Raw genomic sequence first — 16,835 nt, forward strand, 5'->3', positions numbered from 1 at the left:
CAGATCTCCCGGTCTCCTTTGCACTCAGTGATTTCTGCTAGGAGGCCAGCTTCTCCAAATAGCTGAAATGCTAGTGGATATGTGTATCTGAACAGAGTATGTTGAGGCATGACTCCAGGACCTCCACCTCCAACTATGCAATGACATCCTGTAGACTTCTAATCTAGAAGAGAATGTAAAATGGTAGAAGAGAAGTAAAGCTAAGACATGTTAGTTTTACTTCTATCATTGGTTTCCATTGTATTGCTACTTGCTAGGTACCTCAAAGCTCTGAGACAGCCTTTGTCCTTTCCCTGGGCCTGATTAGAGAAAAGACATAGCAAGGTATGTTTATTGCTACCTGGAATAAGTAAATCAGGCATGGGAAGGGGAAAGAAAAGTGAGGCCACACAGATCCTTCCCATTTGCCTCATAATCACACATATGGGCATCTACCCTGTAGTAACCATACAACTCATGCCTAAATAAAACTCTTAAGCTATCAGGTACAAATTCAGTTCCTCTCACTCAGTTCTTGACTCTACCTCTACTGCAAGTTTGGGTCTCAGAACAGCACAGGAAGCTCATCAAACCCCCTTAATCAATTGTTTCCAAATTCAGGTGCTTTCAAAACCACTTTTCCCTTTCTATTGCCTATAAGAATAAGGAAGCCAGGAAGAAGATGTAAATCCTTGGGAGAAAAACTGCACTTTGGATGAGCTACTTTTCAGGGCTGTTTCAGAGAAATGAAACCTTGGACTGAAGTGCTGTGGTTCAGGTCATAGCACGGTACATCTTTACACACCAAAATCATTCAGAAACTCCCTGGCAAAACCAGAGAGAAAGTCTATATTTCTTGAGCCCTGAATAACGTCTTTCCCAACCAGTTTTGCTTCCCTTGGAGTCAGCTGTTCTCAGTGTTACTGCTTCTGCAGTGGTTGGCTTTTGGCTATCTCCACCGAATTCAAGAAGTTTCAAAGCGGAATCATGAAGCAATGAGCAGAATGCTGACAGATTTCTATCTGAACACAAAAATCACTCAAATTCCAGGAAACGCAATTCTATACACATGACTAAATCTACATTTTATCACTTTTTTTTTTCTTTTCTTTTCAAACGGCTTTGTTTCTTTGCCTCCAGTCAAGCTCTTGCCACTGAAGTCAATGGAAAGAATGGTTCAAAGTTGCTGGAAGAAAACCCGCATGGGGACAAGTTGTCTGAGCACTCACAGAAATCTAGAACACATACAAATGTACGCATATCTGCAGGAAAAAAAAAGAAACATGGTGTCATTTGGCTGCCTTTCTAGATTTTCCTTCTTTGCTGGAGATCAGAGCTGGCAGAAAGGGTCAAGGTAAAAGTTGCTCTCGAAGAGTTTACTACTCCCTCCTGAGGGGTAGTAAAGAGTCCAAATGACAAGAAGGCAGATGTTTAGTTGGCCACCACAGCACCTCACACCTTTACTTATGGACCAGGTAAGCCACGTGTATGAAACCACCAGTCAAGGCCCTTGCATCTTAGTTGAGGAAGTACACAGACTATGCATGCCAGATATTCAGTCCGTTTCACTTCTGCTTTGCCTTAAAATACTACCGCAGTGATGCATGTATGAGGCTGGATGGAATTTCCAACCTTGCAGAGCCCCCAGCCAGCTTTCAAGACAGAGGGTGCTGTGGCACATGGCTCTGCTCTGCCTTGCTGCACAGAGACAACCCTGTACAGAGATGCATTAAGGACAGAGAGCAAAGGGAGACTGCAACAAGGGTTTCTAGTGACAGATATGACTCACCAAAACCTGGCTTCATGCAAACAGCTGGGCATTAGATTAATAAACCAGTCTCCTGAAGCAATGTGCCTGGCAGTCCCTTCTTACTGCTCTGGATTAATTGCCACTTGGGGCTGCCTCAGTGCTATTGGTGCATGGCCACCCTTTAACATGGGCCTCCAATGGACAGCAGAAGTGACAAGGCATAGAATGCTGACGAGGCTGTCAGAGAATAGTTGCTTTTCTTCCCCGTAACACCGAATATCCCAAGTCAGAAGGGACCCAATGGGATCACAGAGTACAACCCCAGCCCCACACAACACCACCCAAACCCAACCCCTATGGCTGAGAGCGGTGTCCCAATGCTCCCTGAGCTCTGGCATCGGGGCTGTGCCCATTGCCTTCGGAGCTGCTCCATGCCCACCATTCCTCACCCCCACCTGACCCTCCTGATGCATCTCTATGAGGCCTCTCCCTCAGTCTCCTCAACACAGAAAGGTCCAGTAGAGGACACGGCTTCCAGACCACAGGGACCATGAAGCATCATAAGATTCATCTATCAGTTTACACACTGATGGGCAAATAGCCATAATGAGCTCCGGAAAGGCTGTGTTCAGCCTCAGTCCCATAAGGAGGAAAATCAAAGGGAGCACAACCTCAGGGCTGTCCTGAGGTAGGACGTACACACTTGGCCCAAAGCACACTCAAGACAACTGCTTTGATTTCTCCTTGAATGCATTAATGTGCAGAGCGGAAATATCTGGAGTTCAGCTGGGACAACATACAGCACAGCTGGGGACCCTAGAGAAATCTGAGGCTTTATGAACTTCTTCGAACATTTCCTTCTCTTCTGCCTTTATTGCCCCCCAGTTCTATTTCTTTTTTCCTAAGAAGTGCTTCTTTTCCCAGGGAGAGATATTAAGTTCTTGATTTAATAACTGTGGTGAGGACTGCACTTCATAAGTAAGTAGAGAGATGTGTGGTCACAGAAATAGGGAAAACTGTCGGAAAAATACCTCTGTTAAAATTAGCCTCCTCTCACTCTTCATGGTAGAGAATTGATCTTTAAAACCAAATGCTGCCTTCAGATACAACATTCCCCCAGATTTGCAAGCCTCCAGGCACGCAGCACTCTGCAGCCAACAGAGAGAGAAGCACTTCATGGGACGAGTCGGTTTGTCTGAAGATGGGTAGGAGGGGCATGTATTTGAGCCAGCCTCTTTCCCTGGGGAGGCAAACCCCACTTTGCACTTTTTTGCATTTTATCCTAATGCTACAGTAATTTCCAAGTGACTTTTGCCTCTTTTATGTGCCCAGTGTCTCTGGAAGCCTTCTGGAAGAAAGGGCCTCAATCAGTGTAGACCATGAGTCACTTGGAGGGAAGGGAGGCTCCATTGGAGCTGGGGATGCAGCTGGTTTGCAGTTCTGCTTCTGAGTCTCAAGGAGGCCACGGGCACAGAAATCTGTGCAGGAGCTGGAAATGGTGACCAGTTAGGTCCCCAGCCAAACCAGGGTAAGATTTTTGCTCCATGAGTCTGATGACCACATCCAATAGCCAAGGGAGAAACAAGACAGGAATATCACCACGATGATAGCCATGGAAACTGCTAGCAGAAGGCACAGAACCAAAGAAAGGAGAGAGTTCCCACAGAGCGTACACCATGTGCTATCTTCCTGTCAGCAACTATTTACTGGATATTCAACAGGCTGCAGCCAGGTTTTCCAATACATTCCTTTTCATCCCAAAAGAAAACTACAAGCTTCTCTTAATCCGGCCTCCCTAGGTAGAAATTATGAGTTTAGGCTGCGAGGAAACAGTGGGCTTGAGGTTTTAGGGCACTCAAAATACACTTTACAAGGCTGATTGCCCACATGGTCGACACAGTGCCCACGTCAAGGTATTTCAGTAACATCCAGCTTTTTCAAACAAAACCAAGTTACCCACCTATTACTTAGGCATGCTTTTTTTCCTGCTAAAGCTCTCCCATTTTGTTCACCTTGATAGAGACCTGATAAAACAGAGAAGTGTCTTCTGCAAGGTCACTTCCAGACATGGGCAATGGGCAGGAGCAGCAGGGAGCATTATAGCTGTGCTCTGGGCTTGTGGCTACATAAAAGCACCTTAGCCAAGAGATGAGCACATCTCTCCATTGCTGCTGGTGGCCCTCGTGCTGATGAGAAGCTCAGGGTTATTGAGCAACAAGAGATGGAGAAACAAACCACGAGTCTGGATGTGCCATCAGAAATTAAGTTTTCAGCTGCAGTCAGCTTCCTTACCTCTGGTTTTCTGCGCTGTAAGAGCAGCAGCAGTAAACACTTCCCACAGCACGGTGCATTAAGGGGAAACGTGGTCTTTGCTGTCAGATTCAGATAGCTTGCCTTGCGTGTAGTTATCCTCATCAGCCAAGGCACACAGACATCTTGGTGGTGCCGACCTGAAACTAGGACAGAAATACAGCTGGTGAAAACCTGGCAGAAGCAGGGAGCCCAGCCCAGTGGGTCAAGTCCTGCCTGCTACCAAATACACAGGGCAGACTTCCCAAAGGTGGGCAACAGCTCCTCTAGGTAGGAACCTCACATGTGGGACTCTTGTATCAAATATCTGGAGCAGAAGTATCCTGTCAGACACAGAATGTTTTGCATGCTGGAGTTATCCCAGTTAGTTGAAAGGGAGGGTGGAAAGTCAGCTGAAAGCACAGGGCCATGTGCAGATGAAAGTGATATCACGGATCTCTCTCTGGGAAAAAGGACAACAACAACAAAAAAAACCCAGCAGATTATAAAACCAGAGGTTCCTTAGCTAAAGATAGCCTTGGCCTGCAGCTATTCAGGACAAGCCTCTGCACATCACCAGCAGCTCCTCCACAGCCAGGTACATGCAAGCCTACAGCATCAATCCACACTCTGGGTCACTTCCCTCTGCTTGTTTCAGCTCAGAGGGGGCATCTCCTGAGGGTGCCATCTCCCTCTCTGGCTGGAGCAGCATATACAAGCTTAGGCAATGCAACAGATTTCTAAGGAGCCCCCATGGGTTCTTGAGACAAATCCCACCCTGACTACAGGGAGACATGAAAATAAACGTACATTAAGCTAGGAAGATCTTCACAGGGACACCCAAGTGGCTTCATTTTCCTGAGAAAGGCTCACACTTCAAAGCCTGGAGAACACTCACAGAAAGTTTTCTATGCCAGTTAACGTGCATGGAGTAGGGAAATGCTCCTCCTAAGACACATCCAGCTGGGTTTTAATTCCTTTCCATGGAATAGCTCCTGCCCACTGCACCGATCTCAGTGCCAGCAGTGATTAGTACTGTCCTATCCTCTGTACTTCAGTGTAAGTTATGGCTCTCCTGAGATACAGTGAGGGTGTATTAAAGACGTGGAATCTAAAATTCAGAAGTTCAGGAGCAAAAAAGACTTTGGGGACCAAACTGAAACACTGAAAATAGAAGTTCCACGAGCCAAGACAAACTCAGTTTCTTGTTCCATTTCCCCCCCCCCCCCGCTTCTCTGCAACACTGAACGAGGGGGTCCAACAAAGTCATTCATAAATTTATGCAGGACTAAGCAAATTTGTTTTGTTTGGGAAAACATAGGAGCATTATCAAGAAAGTCAAAACATTACTTTTGAACAATTCTTTTGTACAATTATGTGTTTCCTTTGTGGACCTGCATTACCCTGAGATCAGCAGATGCTCACAGAAATCCTTATCCACCCCACCCTTTCCCCAGGCTACGTCCCCACTGGCTGGCCCTTGCCCCTGAAACCAGAGCTGTCCCTCTACAGGAGCAGCTTGGAGATTTCCAACAGGCTGAGCAAATCACATCCCTTGACCAAGGATGCAGCACCAGAGAGATGATGGAGAGCTCTGCAGAGAAGGAAGCTCACTGCTTACTCTGTCTCATGGGAAAAGCATGGGTGGGAGCACCACATCCTGCCTTCTTGCAACCAGCAACCTGGTCCTGGCCATTTTGGCCAGCTCCACAGCCTGCTGCCCCAGGCCATGGCTTGCTTGATCACTAGCCATGGTATTATACGTCATCTGTGGGAGGTTTTGCCCTCAAAAATCAAATCGGCGTTAATCTTCCTAACACATAAACAGAAAGCTATTATTTTTCCTTTCCAGAGTGGGAGGAAATAAAGCCATCTGAGCAATCCGCACTGCAGTCTGGCTGAATTCAAGCCTGAAGCATAATACATACTGAACGTTATTGCTAATTGTTCAGACATTTTGGTTATATGAGAATAAGTCTTAAGGACGGCAAATAGCATCTAATATAGCAGAAACTGCCTGACAAAAGCCTGATGTAGTTACATTAATGACATGACTGCCGACATGACCACAGTGCTGGGAGAATCGTTAAGTTGAGCTTGCATATATCAATAGCAAAATGTGGCCTTGGGGATGAGCTGCCTCTCTATATTGAGACAGCAGAAGACAGGAGAAGAAAGGAGGCCACTTACTGCAGGTCAGGGGGGTGTGGAAGCCAGCTGTAGGTGTTTTAAAGCCCTGTCCTCTTTTCCACTGGAGATGTTACCTCCCTAGTAGGTATTGTCCAATCCTTCAGCCATGTCTCCAAAGTGCTGATAGAGGAGGTGAAGATCTTACCGACTGCTTCCAGACCATAGAACATCACACTTCACCATGAGCCTACAGAGAGAATTAAATACCTTGGATTGCAATCAGAAGTTATGCAGGAACCTTTAGGAAAAAAAGTCTAGGCCTTACAAGACCAAAAAATTCCCCTCTGCTATGAATCCACAAGTGCCATACAGCACACCTGCATACTCTCTCAAAAGACTATCAGGTAAAGACAGACAGACTTGAGAAAGAACCTTTCACCAGCTTGAGTTCTTTTAAACACGTTGAGTTCTTCTGCTGCTCAAATAAGAGAGTTTGTGTCACTGCTGCCTTCTCCAGCACTGCACAATTCAAATTCTTATTGGGTGAAAAGCATAAGCTATGATAACTTATCTCACATTATAAATGGTTCTGTTACTGAAATACTAACGTCATAGAATCATTCAGGTTGGAAAAGACCTCTAAGACCCCCAAGTCCAACCCCAGCCCACCCCACCATGCCCACTGACCACATCCCTCAGTGCTTCATCTCCATGGCCCTTGAAGACCTCCAGGGACAGACTGGCTGCCACAAATCTCAAGGCCACCAAGAGGTTAAGTATGCTGGTTTGGGGTTTGCTTCTTTTGATAGAAAATAAAGAAATACCAGTTGACTCTGGATAGATTTGGGAGCAGCAGAAAGATGTAGATAAATGCCTTCATGTAATCCACTAGCATGAAGCAGTTCTTTCTGGTTCAAAGTGCATCCTTCGAAGTGGAAACCAGGCTTTTCATCAGGATAAATTCCTCTTGGCTCTGAATAGGAGCTCCAAAGAGAATGAAACCTCTATTTACTCCTGTCACTTGACCTCTTGTTTCTCCTGAGTTTCATTAACAGTATCCTGCTTGGATGAATTTGCTTTGAACAGCACATCAAAAATATTCACAGTGTAGGAGTTAGAACTATATTTGGTTACAGGAACTTGTAACAAGAAACTTTTTTTTTTTTTATTTCCCTAGAAAGCTCAAAGAATGCTGAAAACGACACAATGAATGGAACCAGCCTAGCCCTAACACATGGTAGGTGAGACCTGAATGAAGTAGACCCCTGAGCAAGCTGTGTGCTGTCCTGCTGTCCTAACAGGCTGTTTTCAGCCTGAGTAACTGCAATGTGACAAAGGGCTGAGGGCTGAACCATGTTTCTCAGCCTGTAAACAAACTTAAAGGTGAATCCTAAGATCTCTTGCTGTAACATTCTCTGTAGCACTCGATTTGCGTGTAAAACGTCTAGAAAAAGCCAAGACATCACAGAGCATAAACATCAGCCCGAAACGTCCCCTGACTCCTGGATTTCCGTGGGAATCTGGAATTTAGACTGGGAAAGCCTGCGGCAGATTTTCTGGACTAAAGGAGTAGCTATTTAAAAGGCAATTAGAACACTTTGAAATCCATAAACCCAAACAAATCACGCTGCAAGGCAGTCTGTCTCCAATCACCATACCTATAAATCTGTCCTGAAGCATTAGCAGTGCTGTGCATCCACTGAATAACACATCCCCATTGCTTACGTGGGACCAAGGCACGCTCCAAGGCAGGCAGAAGTTGCAGTCTCAGCTTCAAGCCAGACTCCACTGCAGCACATCTCTGCTCTGGCACACCATGAGTACCCAGGCATTGCAATCTGGCTGCCCTGTCCTCCCTGCTTCACCCAGTTTCACCCAGATGGACTAAAGAAGTTTGCTGGCAGGGAAGTCTGGCAATCCTTTGGACGAGCTGAAGTGGTGGTCATACACGTGGTGCAAAGATGTACTCTTCTACCTCAGTAGGACCATCCAACCACATCCAACTCAGGTTTGATTTTAAGCCTAGAATAGTTCTGGCACGCTGCTGCCTCTGAGCAAAACCAAAGTGGTGCATGTATTCATCATCTCTTGGGATAGCCTTCTGAAAATACAAATTCTGGATGGCATGGAGCAGTTGATAAAATCTTATACAGGATCATATCGATTGACCTCCTGTGATGCTACAGCTGAAGACACCACAAGTTTCCAAAGGGAGGACAACTTCTGTTTCCTCAAGGCCACAGCCAGTCTTTATATACCATGACAGAGGAGTTGTTTCTAAAAGAGCTTTCCAGGACCTCTCATTATAAAAGGCTGGAATCTGTGGAAACCTGCAGTGAGACACAATGAGAAACTCAACTGGCACCTACTGGGGGCTCTGGTGCTATGATGTGGGAGTGCTGAGGCAGGGTTTACAGCTTTGTCTCTGCACAACTTTTGGAAAACAGTTCTCTCCTTTCCCAAATCTCCCAGATGTAAGACAGTAGGATTAACAGAATCTCACTCGGTTATTTTACATAATTATGTTAGGAACGTGTTCTTTTTGCTCTATTTAGTGCTCAGCCTCAAGGAGCGTTAAAGCTCCTTAGTGCCATAATCATTCAGGTGCATCTAATAACTGGGGTATGGGTGGTAATGTTAAATTACTGCAGGTTCTTGAGTAGCAGACTATGCAGATCTTGAGATAGGCATTGATGCATTGGAACAGGTTGCCCAAGGAGGCTGTGGATGCCCCATCCCTGGAGGCATTCAAGGCCAGGCTGGATGTGGCTCTGGGCAGCCTGGTCTGGTGGTTGGCGACCCTGCACATAGCACAGGGGGATTGAAACTAGATGGTCATTGTGATCCTTTTCAACCCAGGCCAGTCTGTGATTCCATGATAGGCCAGCTGAGATAGGGATGACGTCCTCCGTGGAGTACAAGGGTCTTGCTTCCTGTCTGGAGGCGAGCTCTCACTGAGCTCTGAAACGCTTCTCAAAGGGACAGTGTGCACATCACAAGGCAAGAGTCATCCTGCTGGCCTTGAGCCAGGTTTGCAGAGCACAAATTAAATCCAAGGCAAACCCTCGAGCACTTTATGGAAAGGTTCCCACTGGCTCCATCAAGCTTTCATCGGGGTTTTTGAGCTGCAGCCAAAAGCATTGCTTTCTCCAGATCAGAGATGGGCTTGAGCAACAAGGTAACGCCTCCATGACCATCGGCTGCAGGCAAAGGAAGTCCCAATCTTTTTAGAGAGCAGGGCTGGGAGATACCCCAGCATGGCACGCAAGAAAGCAGTCATGCAGATGTTATGCTGTTTTTGCCTTTTGTCGTGCAAACACAAAGCATCTCCCCTAAGTGCTTGACAGCTGGAAACAGCTGCACAGCTTCCTAATGCAAAAGTGCTGGGAGCCATTTCACTGTAGTACTTCATAAAATTCTACACCCTGGTCTGCTTTCTTGCACGTGTATATAGATTTGTTTGCTCTACACGTTCTACACTGCAGAAATATCTTCTATTTCCTGGCAGTCCTGGAAAACATTAAATGACCTCAGAGCATGACAGACCAGATGCTCTTGCCCTGCTTGAGGGGAAGAAAAAAGAAAAAGCACCAAAATTTGTAACACCTGTTCCAAGTCTCATGTCCAGCTCTGCTAGTGAGAGCCCCGCGGTCCAGAGGGACCCAGCTGCTCAGTGTGCACATAGGCTGGCTTCAGGGACCTCCCTCTCCAAGCAGAAACTGCCCTGTGTGTTTTGCAAATATACCTGGCTAATTTGTGCTGTGCAGCAATGCTGATCCAATGTGCATTGGAGGAGCTCCCCCCATGCTCAAGCGACGGCTTTGAGTGAAGACCTATCCCATTTAACTGCTGGAGAATTGAGACAGAAGGGAGTTTAAAAGAGTCACGCGGATAAATCTCTGGCAGAGTGATGATGTGGACTCACTGCCCAGACCTTCATGCTATCTCTCTGCCTGACCCCCAGCACAACTCCTGCACCGGAGCTGTCCTGAGAAGGGTGCCAATAACACTGGGAAAACATTTTCCTGCTGGACAAGAAGAAAATAAAGGGTGGGGTGAGATGAGACTGACTACGAGGGATTTGGGGATTATTATTATTATTATAATCACTGTGGAGTTTCAGACTTTTTTTTGGTCTCTCTCCATTTTGAGCTTTGCAGATAGAAGAGAACTGCAGCTATCACCTCTGAAAGTTTTCCCTGGCGCTTCGGTTGCTGCTCTGACTGTGAACCCTCTTGGAAGCAGAGCTGGGAAGAGAGGAGCCTGCAGCTGCAGGCAACCTCAGCCTGGCCAGGCATCTCACCTTGCTGCTAACAGCACCCACCTGAAAGCAGGAGCTTCCACAACAGCCGAGAGCCTTTCAGACCAACAGAGCTCTGGGCTTGCACCCTCAGATCCGTAATTCTGGAGCTCAAGAAGTGATTAAAAAAAAAAAAGAATAGCTCAAGGGCCCCTGTGTTTTCTTAGGTACTTTCTCCTGAAGGAGATTTGAGGTCTCAGCTTTCCCTGGGTCTTGAGGACAGGTCCTGGGAAGTTAAGTGCCTCTCTCTGTACAAAAGATAGGGGACCTGACCACAAAGGATGGGGTGGCTTTTAGTACAGATAGCTGAACTAGTTTCTTCTGTAGACAATAAGCTTTCTGGGGGCAATGACCATCTCTTTGCCTTGTTCAGGTAAGACTGGGAGGGGTGGGTTGCTATCTCTGCATAAATAGCCCAAGGAATTTCACAGCAGAGGCAGGGTAGAGTCCTGCCAGATAGTAATGCCTGTCAGTTACTGGTTGCTAGGATTAACATTAAGGCCTCGCTGCAGAGCTCTTTCACCTCAGGGATGTCACATGCATTCAATCATCTCCCAGTAGCCACCCCCAGTTCTCCCAACAGCTGCACAGACAATAAAATACCCATAGCCATGAGTCAAACAGCAGTAAGGGTTCAAAGTTTCATTTCTGATGCCTTCTGGGGCTTTTTCTCAAGCCTGCTGACTGCCTGGGACTCTTCCCAGTGACCTAAAAGGTCAGGGATTGGGCAAACACAACTAGTCAGGGACTCCATCCAGCTACTACGGCTGGAGTTGGTGCAGCAGCACCGCTCAGATGGCTTTGCTGAGCCCCACTCCCCCGTGAAACAGGCTGCTTTTAGGGGAAGAGGTCTCCACTCGTTCAAGCTGCTCCTTAACAACTGTGCTTCCTGGGACAAGGCACATGTAAGACACCACCACCAAACACAACGGCACTGGCTTGGCCTGTTTGCTCACCTTCATCTCCTTGAGGCAGGGCAGCCTTCACTTGCTTCCAGTAGCCCTTCAAGCTCCTAGGGGCACCTGCCTCAGTAAAACCAGCTCCTTCCTCTGAGACGAGGATTTCCTAAAAGATGGAGCAGAGAGGTGATGTTTTATCATCAGTTAACTGTATCCCTCCTGCCTGCTGTTAGGGCCAGTGTTTCATACACTTCTCCCAGGCTTTCCAGAGCTATCACACGAGGCTGCTCTGCTTGCTGCCCACCCCAGGGTTAATGCCCGCTTCTTCTGGACCACTCCGCACAGCCTCATTCTCCAACACAGCATTAAGCTTTGGCACAAGTTTACGTTAAAAAGAATCTCACAGAATGTTGTTTTGGTGTTGTTTTTCTTCTCGAATCCCAGTAGGAAAAGCCTTCTCATGCTAACCCATCCCCAGACCTTTCCCTGATGATGCTAACCCACCCAGAAAGCAGACCGAGGGCAGATAAGCAGAAACGATAACATTAAGAAGCAAGACTCAAATGGCAGAGCTCACTGAGCTGGGGGATCTTGCATGGCAGGAGCCACAGGGAGGCCAGCTCTTGGTTAGAGAAGAGCCTTCTTTTGGCAGTAACTTTAAAGATGGTCCTCAGGAGGGGTGATTTCAACTCCTGGCGCTGACATGGGCCTCCTGCCTGACTTGGCCAACACAGTCTTTCCCCCTTTCTCCAATGGCAGTGATATCCCTTCTGCTCCATTTTGTCTACATATAAAGTGTTTTTGGAGGAAGGGTAGGATTTAAGCACGTGCTTTCTGGGTTTTGCTGGACCATGGCTATGATTTCCCAGATCTGTTGGGTATAGTTCCAGCGTCTGCCTTACTGGCAAACTGCAAGTGCCCCTTCAGCCCAAATAGGATCCTGGCTCTGCTGAGGTATTTTAAAGCCAATCAGTTATTACAGACACGTCTCTGCTATTAGCACATCATTAGCCAACATATCACAAATAGCTAAATAAATAAAGAGCTGCTTTATTCCAGGCCCTTCCAGGCCCTTCTCCAAGAGTCTGCTCTAACCGTTGACTACTCTGTATGCTTGTGATGGGCTTGCTTGTGTTTTTCTGGATTCAGTTTTCACCTCATGAAAAAACCTTGTTGTGTCAGAAAATAAAATGCATTTTATTAAACAAACTTATCAGGGAAGGTGGTTTGTTTTAATTTGTTTTCCAGAGCCAGGACAAGTTTTCTTGTTAAACAGGCTGAGCTCAGCTCAGCACATGCAGTGCTAACCTGGAGAGCAAACTACATTTGCATTATCCATCCAATGATATAGAGCAGCATTTTAAAGGCTTTCCAGACCTCATGAAGACTCGGGATCAGCTAGAAATCAAGGTTTGGGATCATTCTCTCTGCCCCCACCCTCATCTGGGATGAAAACAAGACCCTTCCAGGAATATTTTTGAGATGATTATTATGAGCTTTATCTCATTTTCTCATCTGTGCTTCCCTGGTTTCACAGACCCAAAGCACCCCAGAGCAGACAGAGTGGAAGCAGTGTAAGGTTTGGATGGGAGACCTGTTTCACTGCCAGCTTTCCCCACCTGCTTGTGGCATCTCCTCTTTACGTCACATTGCAGCAGGATGCCAGAAGCCTTGGCCTCTCGTTTCTTCATCCCAGCTGGGGGTCTTGCTGATGAGTGACCTTAAACCAAAGAAGTCCTGCATATTTCTCTTTGGGAAGAGGCCTTTGGTGCAATTTTCAAGCAGTTGCTCTTCTAGTTTTCCACCTCCCTCTTCCACTTCAATGTTCAATACCCCATAGCTAATTTCAGCTCTGATCAACAAAGGAAAACAAATTACATTCATTCTTTTTATATTCCTTTCCCTGCTCTGAGCAAGAAGCCAAAGCTTTAGGAGTTGATCTCTCTCCCTCCCACCTCCCTCATGCCCCAGTGTTTGCAGTAAGCGTTTGTCTCAGGATTTGATGCACTCAGCCCACGAGAAGTGCTTGGTCTCTTACGCTATGTGCGTGATGCTGTCCAGGTCTGCACACTGTGATTCCCAAGAAGAGCAAAGCCAAGTATTGCATCTCAGCTGCTGATATGCAATCAGTTCCCACCAGCTTTCCAGCACGCATCCCCAGAGAGTGATTCAGGGCTTGACAGTTAATGCCAAAAGCAAATGGCTCAAGACAGACAGGCAACAGAATGTAATTTCTTTTTAGCAAAGACAATCCTTCTGAGACTGGCTGAGATGAGGAGGAAAGAAGGGCCCTTCCAAGGCTCTACTGTGGTAAAAGAGGAACCCTTAGAGTTAACAGTGCTGCACTCTGTCTCTTTGCCCCTGATTTCTGCAGGTCCATTTAACAGAGAGACTGAGGGTAAGCAACAGAAGGGAAGCCCTCTGCTGGTTTTGCTAGCCTCCTATTTCTGTTTGCATCACCATGATCCCAAGATTAGTGCCTTCCCAGCATTTAAAAGCCATGACCCTTGAGAGCCAGCGTATCTTGTGCTGTAAAACCAAACATCAGCTGAAGAGCAGCTAATTCCACTGACTAGAAGGGACACTAATAGCATTTATTTTCATTTACTGGCAATATCTAACCCCTTAAATAATATCAGATGGGCCAGCAACCTGGCCTTGAATAACATGCCGCTCAGACTGCCTGTAAATAAGTTTTACCTTCCCTCTTTAACATGACAGCCACACACCACCAAGGGATCTGCCAGGGAAAGACAGATACATGCCCTGGTACTGAAGCAGCTGTGCTCCCACTAATCTCATACTGTCAGAAGGGCCATGAAAAATACAGCAGCCACTGAGTTGCATTATTAGCCATGATGGGTAGCTGGGTGGTGCAGGAGCAGAGGACAGCAGCCAAATTCTTCATATCTCCTTACTCTTGGCTGAAAGGAACTCCAAAGAGATAATATCCTTAATGCTTCCCATGGATGTAAAATATGGCTATTTTTACCATGCAGAGATGCAGAGCCAGGAGACAGACAGGGAGCTGTAGCTCTGTTCTGCCTGCTTCAGCAGCTGCAGTATTTGCAGTCGTACATTCAGGAGATGGAGAACTTAAAGTTGGCTTCAGTGGAGTTTCCAGTAAAGCTTCAGTATCTTGCCAAGCCTGGTGATACGGAAGACACGGAACCACTTTAATTGACTGCACTTCTTATTGAGGAGGTTGTAGTGAGGCAGGGGTCAGACTCTTCTCCAAGGTAACAGTGACAGGACAAGAGCTGGCAGCCTTAAGTTGTGCCAGGGAAGGGGTTCAGGCTGGATATTAGGAAGCACTTCTTCTCAGAAAGAGTGGTGATGCATTGGAACAGGCTGCCCAGGGAGGTGGTGGGGTCGTTGTCGCTTGAGATGTTCCAGAACCATGGAGAGGCACTGAGGGATGTGGTCTGTGGGCATGGTGAGGGTGGGCTGGGGTTGGACTTGGGGAATCTTAGAGGACTTTTCCAACCTGAATGATTCCACAGTTGTGATTTTCCAGTTGGGACTCAAAAATCAGACCCAAAAGCAGCAAAATGGAAGTTGCCTCTTTCTCCAAGAGCAGGGCTCAGCCAAATAGGCCCAGTGGCTCCCTGGTCTACTGAGCGGCAAAGGAGGTGAGATATCTTCTGTGCTGTCCAGATGATGCTGAGATGTTTGGAAAAATGGTCCATGACAACAGCTGATGGAGAGAGAGAGATCACATTATCAGGATAGAAACTGCTCGTTCCTCATCATACACTGGAAGTGCTGAAGGCCCAGCTCACATCACAGCACCCAGAGGAGAACAGAAGCCACCAGAACACAATTTTGCAACGTGGAACAAATTCCCAGTAAGGCAGCACAAATCAGTCTTTCCATATACACTGTATACACTGGGGCAGGGTGACCGACTCAGCTGGGAGTATAACCTTGGTCACTCAGTCGTTTCTCTCTTGATCTGTTGAATAGGACCCAAATGTTTTCCCACTTGATTTGACAGAAGTGGATATAAATATAACACATGTTTGATAGCAAAGCAAATTTCCTTCCATTGCAGCTCAGGCAAGGCTGCAATAGAAATCTACACCACAGAATATAAATCAGTTGCAACCTATGGTTTGTGGGATTTAAAGATATATAGTCATCATTATTTGGATTTATACTTCTTTCCTGTCCCAAGGCAGAGTTCAAAATGCATTAGAGGTTTTCTCTGATTAAGTCAAAGATTTCAGGAAGCATCTGACAGACCTGCAATGGCTACTGGCAGCTCAGTGAAATCCAGCTCTCTGGGGGGGGGGGCTGGCTGTATGGCATTCAAACACTTTGTATGCTCAGAATAGATCTGAGCTTTTCAGGCAAGCAGCAGACTCATTGCTTCCTGAATATGCTGAAAAATCCTAGAGCAAACAGCAGCCACCCTAGGAAGGGAAAGCCCCACGTCGCTGAAGATCAGCTGGTCCAGCAAAGACGGGATTACACAAACAGCAAAGAAATCCCCAGGAGAGGTGTGGCCAGCATAGAATTTCTCACAATTATCAGCCCTTAGAAGAGAGCAGAAATGAGCACGGCCCAGCTCACACAATCATTTCAGTGAACATCAGTTGTGTAACGATGGTGCTCTGAGGCACGATGGACAGCACGTGTGGTCCTACCTGGAAGGATAATCCCAACCCTACTATAGGATAGCCTCTCTCACAACTTGGTGCCATGTTCTTGTCTTCCACACTTAGCTATTGTGGAATTATTATTAGCTAATACTAGATAATATTAGCTATTATCACATTATCCTACCAAACACTCCAGTTATCCTTCCTCACGACTATCTTTCAATATTATGCTAAAAATCAAAGGGTGAAGAATCCACCATGTAGCGAAAAGCTCTATACGCAGTCTAAAGAGTCAAAAACGAAAGACAGTAGGAATGTTTTACTCCAGGTGTAAAACTCTGTCCTCCCCTGATATAAACACAGTTGCTCTAGAAGGTGGTAACAACCGATTTTGAGATCCACAGATGATTGCAAACCTAGATAAAGGCAAGGCCACTTGTCTCTTGAGTACCTAAGGGAAGAAGTGGGAGGCATGCCTGTATAAGGAGAAAGACAGACAGAGCTTCAGGGGTACAGCTTGCTGAAGAGCTGGAGATTTCTGACTAAGGAAACTGTTTGTTTCTCTTGAGATCATAGCAACAGGACATTGTGTGCATGTTTTGTAAGTAAATCACGTTTGGTTGGGTTTTTTTTTTTTCTTCCAAGGAATACCTCTCTCCAAATAATATAATCAATTTCTCCTCTGAATGGAAAAAAAAGAAAACACAACAGCACAAATGCGCCAGGCCAGGGGGACAGCACTATTCTCATCTCCTGTTTTTCCAAAAGCACTTCCCAGTTCTAATTCCAAGGCTGCTAACAGACGAGCAGGCTATTCAAGAGATACATAAATCAACAGATAAGGTGACCTAGCCAATCCTCGGAAACAGTACAAAACCAAGGTT

The 16,835-nt window shown here is 46.4% G+C and overlaps 1 long non-coding RNA gene across 1 annotated transcript in view; it reads right to left on the minus strand.

Moving 5' to 3' along the window:
* The window catches only part of LOC107053780, a 63,867-nt gene that overhangs the window by 14,327 nt on the left and 32,705 nt on the right, over positions 1-16,835 (minus strand). Inside the window, exons 3-6 of the long non-coding RNA XR_001467388.4 lie at positions 12,967-15,044; positions 11,405-11,513; positions 6,209-6,395; positions 4,022-4,185 (exon numbers count right to left, since the gene is read on the minus strand). This is a non-coding gene — a long non-coding RNA (uncharacterized LOC107053780). The remainder of the gene's footprint in view (positions 1-4,021; positions 4,186-6,208; positions 6,396-11,404; positions 11,514-12,966; positions 15,045-16,835) is intronic.

The sequence above is a fragment of the Gallus gallus genome, chromosome 7, assembly GCF_016699485.2.
Source record: "Gallus gallus isolate bGalGal1 chromosome 7, bGalGal1.mat.broiler.GRCg7b, whole genome shotgun sequence".
Classification (NCBI taxonomy): Eukaryota; Metazoa; Chordata; class Aves; order Galliformes; family Phasianidae; genus Gallus; species Gallus gallus.